This window comes from Peromyscus maniculatus, chromosome 2 (assembly GCF_049852395.1).
Source record: "Peromyscus maniculatus bairdii isolate BWxNUB_F1_BW_parent chromosome 2, HU_Pman_BW_mat_3.1, whole genome shotgun sequence".
NCBI lineage: Eukaryota > Metazoa > Chordata > Mammalia > Rodentia > Cricetidae > Peromyscus > Peromyscus maniculatus.
This window is the reverse complement of record NC_134853.1, coordinates 84,489,787-84,494,065: the sequence shown is the minus strand read 5'-3', so window position 1 is coordinate 84,494,065 and position 4,279 is coordinate 84,489,787. Positions and strand designations below refer to the sequence as shown.

At 45.8% G+C, this 4,279-nt stretch overlaps 1 non-coding gene across 1 annotated transcript; it reads right to left on the bottom strand.

Annotated features, from left to right (window-relative positions):
- Window positions 1-232: 232 nt before the first annotated feature.
- On the bottom strand, window positions 233-351 carry LOC121827768 (5S ribosomal RNA). The gene has a single exon (XR_006070068.1). It is a non-coding gene; the product is annotated as a 5S ribosomal RNA (ribosomal RNA).
- Between the last annotated feature and the right edge of the window lie 3,928 nt (window positions 352-4,279).

Here is a 4,279-nt window from a genome sequence, read left to right as displayed (position 1 = left end):
CATCCTATGTTATGTACAGGTTAGAAAATACATGGGATTTTTTTTTTTTTTTTTTTTTTTTTTTGGTTTTTCGAGACAGGGTTTCTCTGTGTAGCTTTGCACCTTTCCTGGAGCTCACTTGGTAGCCCAAGCTGGCCTCGAACTCACAGAGATCCGCCTGGCTCTACATCCCGAATGCTGGGATTAAAGGCGTGCGCCACCACCGTCCGGCGGGATTTTTTTTTTTTTTTTAAGCCTACAGCACCCGGTATTCCCAGGCGGTCTCCCATCCAAGTACTAACCAGGACCGACACTGCTTAGCTTCCGAGATCAGACGAGATCGGAAGCGTTCAGGGTGGTATGGCCATAGACGGGATTTTTTTTTTTTTAAGATGGAGATTTCACAGTGAAAAGACTGGCTGAATGGGAGGATGGCACTGAAGTGTGTGAATATTTTGTTCACGTAAGTGCGCTGCACTCATGCAGTTCCCACAGCAGCCAGAAGGGGGCGTCAGATCCCTTGGGCATTACCAATGTGAGCCGCTGTTTGGGTGCTAGGACCTGAACCCCAGTCTTCCAGAAGAACAGCTGAGCCATTTCTTCAACCCCTTCAGGACCTTTGTTTTTGAAGTAAAGACTTCCCAGCCTGCATGATTTTATGATACAGAAAGAAAGATGGCGAGGTGGAAAGAAGGCTACCCAATGGTACACAGGGGCCAGCACAACAATTTATGAAATATATTTCTGTATTTAAAATATAAGGAAAAGAGACAGAGGGATACACATCTCCAGATGTGCTAGTCAATGACTAGCTAGCTCTGCGTGGAGGGTCTGAGGCGAGTTGATTCCCTCTTCCAGAAGGTGTGGCTTTCATAGCGGAGGGGTGGCTTAATCTGTGCATTAATGTCCTTGTCTGAAAAATGGAGAGGATGGTGAGAGGGTGTCATCAGGGTCAAGTTATGAAATCCGATGACCCTGGAGAGTGTGCCTTTCATTGTTCCTAAGTGTCAACAATTGTGTTCACCCGAGTCTCATCATTTTTCTGTCCTGGATGTATCTTATGGAAAAGTTAAGCAGCGGTGATGGGAAACAACGGGAGGGTGTGTGTGGCCGTGGAGAGCGGAACATCCAGAAGGCCTGAGAGTACAGCAGTGAACCTGCACACCCATGGCATAGGGATCGCTGACGTTTTGACTTCCACACTGTGGGAATCCCGTGGGAAAGACTTCCCGCTGTTGATTCTTTCTGTAACGGTATGCCAGAGACCGTACAGGCTAAGAGTTTCAAGATAATGGTGCAGGCTTCTGGTGAGGGTCTTCTGCGGCTTCAGTGCACAGTGGAGAGAGGGAAGGCAGCTGGGACTGCTCCGTGACAGCTCATAGTCTGCTCGATGAATCTGCAATCCATAGGAAGCATTACTCCTCTTAATGATCTAATCCCCTTGTAATGGCATCACCACCTTCAGCACCGTCACAAGCAAACAGCAAAGTTTGGGAGTGGACAAGCTATAATAAAACATAGCATTGTGGTGATATTGTGTTCCCCAATATATTGTGCACCCCAATAAACTTATCTGGGGTCAGATAACAGAACAGCCACTAGATATAGAGGCCAGAAATTGGTGGCACACACACCTTTAATTCTAGCATTCTGAAGGCAGAGATCTGTCTGGATCTCTGTGAGTTCAAAGCCACACTGGGAACAGCCAGGCATGGTGACACACGCCTTTAATCCCAGGCAGTGATGGCAGGAAGCAGAAAGGTATAAAAGGCATGAGGACCAGGAACTAGAGTCTTGTTAAGCTTTTAGGCTTTTGAGCATCAGTTCAGCTGAGATCCATTTGGATGAAGACTCAGAAACTTCCAGTCTGAGGAAACAGGATCAACTGAGGAATTGGCAAGGTGAGGTTAGCTGTAGCCTGTTCTGTCTCTCTGATCTTTCAGCATTCACCCCAATATCTGTCTCTCTCTCTCTCTCTCTTTTTTTTTTAAAGATTTATTTATTTATTATGTATACAATATTCTGCCTGCATGTTTTGCCTGCAGGCCAGAAGAGGGCACCAGATCTCATTACAGATGGTAATGAGCCACCATGTGGTTGCTGGGAACTGAACTCAGGACCTTTGGAAGAACAGCCAGTGCTCTTTTTTTTTTAAATTTTTTTATTTATTTATTTTTTGGTTTTTCGAGACAGGGTTTCTTTGTGTAGCTTTGTGCCTTTCCTGGAACTCACTTGGTAGACCAGGCTGGCCTCAAACTCACAGAGATCCGCCTGCCTCTGCCTCCCGAGTGCTGGGATTAAAGGCGTGTGCCACCACCGCCCGGCCAACAGCCAGTGCTCTTAACCGCTGAGCCATCTCTCCAGCCCAATAATTACTAGGGTTTTGTTGTTGTTGTTGTTTGTTTGTTTGTTTGTTTTTGTTCTTTTCTTTTGGTTTTTCAAGACAGGGTTTCTCTGTGTAGCTTTTGGAGCCTGTCCTGGAACTCACTCTGTAGCCCAGGCTGGCCTTGAACTCACAGAGATCCGCCTGCCTCTGCCTCCCAAGTGCTGGGATTAAAGATGTGCACCACCACTGCCTGGTTGTTTGTTTTTATTAATAAGAGTTTTTAAGACTCATGTTACATAGCATCCCATCCCTGCCTCCTCACAATGTAAAATACTCCATCCCCCAAATCTAAACTTGTTCCAAAGTCCATCCCCAAAGTCCTACTTTGTTTAGGCACCAGCTGTAAAGTCCAAAGTCCCATTTATCAGCTTATGAAATCACAGTAAGTGCTCTACATCCAAAACACAGCATCAAGACCAGCATAAGGTAGACAGACATACTCCTGTTCCAAAAGGGTGACACAGGCCATCTGCCCCCTAGGTCCTGAGTGTCTAGAATAGCAGCCACCATTTCAGGAGCCACCATTTTACTCTTCATCATCAGCTGGAGCTCATGTTCTGCACACACACACACACACACACACACACACACACACACACACACACACACACCATGAGCACCGAAAGAGCACAGGGTGTGCCCAAGACCGCAGATCCCCTGTCCTCCAGGAAGGGAGGGAAATTTGAGGCCCTGGGTCCCAGCCTCAGCTCTGACAATTAGCATTCATATTAGCTGCTCTAAAGGGCTTGATAATCTGGGTCAGCCTGAGGTCAGAAAGGGCTAGAAGATAGAGCTGTATCAATGTTTTTAATTTCGTTCAACTGACACAGTCTACATGTAAAATAAAATAACAAGATCAGCAGCCTAAAACCCTATCTTTAATCCCCAAATCCCCTGCTCTGAAAAATTAAGATTTTTTTCATTACATTTGATGCCAAAACTTCAGATACTGTTGTGCTGTTTATTCTTCTGATGCCAGTATTCATAATAAACTGTAGGCTATCTTCCAAGACTGGGGGTAGGGGCAGTGCATAAACTGGTAAACGTTATGGTTAAGGGGAAGGTTTTTATTGTCGATGTGAGGGAGAGAACAGCCAGAGGCATCGGAAAGAGTCCAGAGCACAGAGAGAAAGTAGTAGACTGAAAATGGCCAGCAGACTGGACCGGGAAAGGAGAACAGAGAGAAAGGGAGAGAGACAGGGGAAGACAAAGAGAGAAGAGCATGGCTGGACTAGCAGGGCTATGGGGCGACGAGAAGCTGGGATGGGACGAAGTGCCAGAGCCGGAGAAGTTTACAATAGAAGTGAGAAGAGCTAGGTTCTTGTGATACCGAGGGAGCCTGGAGGCCAGCATGCACTTTGGTGTGCCAATAGGCACCACAGATGGCCATTTGCCCCTCTGATGGTGTTGAGGGAACTGGCTCCTTTGGTAGAGGGGAACCTGCTTCACCAGTTCCTGAGGAACGCTGGCTTTTGTCTAAAGGCCAGAACTTGGACCTGACAGTCAGTGCTTACATGAATAGGAAAAAGCCACACCTAGGTTAAAGTGTCTACAAGGGTGCCGGACCAATCAGAACTTTACAATGGTGACTGACTAATCAGAACTTTACAAGAGTGCCGGACCAATCAGAACTTCCTGATGAGAAGTTTAAATTTGCTGATCCAGAGTCAAAATTACCTTGAGTTATCTTCAGTCTCTATATTAGTCATTCATTGTCCATCTACATGTTTGATCCAACAGAAAATGTTTAAAATGTATTTTTAGGGGACCACTAGCTTCTACCAATTCAAAACCTGAGAATGTCATCAGTTAACATCTGAAACCTATAGCAGATTTTTTTTTCCTTCTCTGCTTAACCCACCTACCCATGGCCCTCACCAATGTATTTAGTAAATGTGTTGGTTTATGACTTTC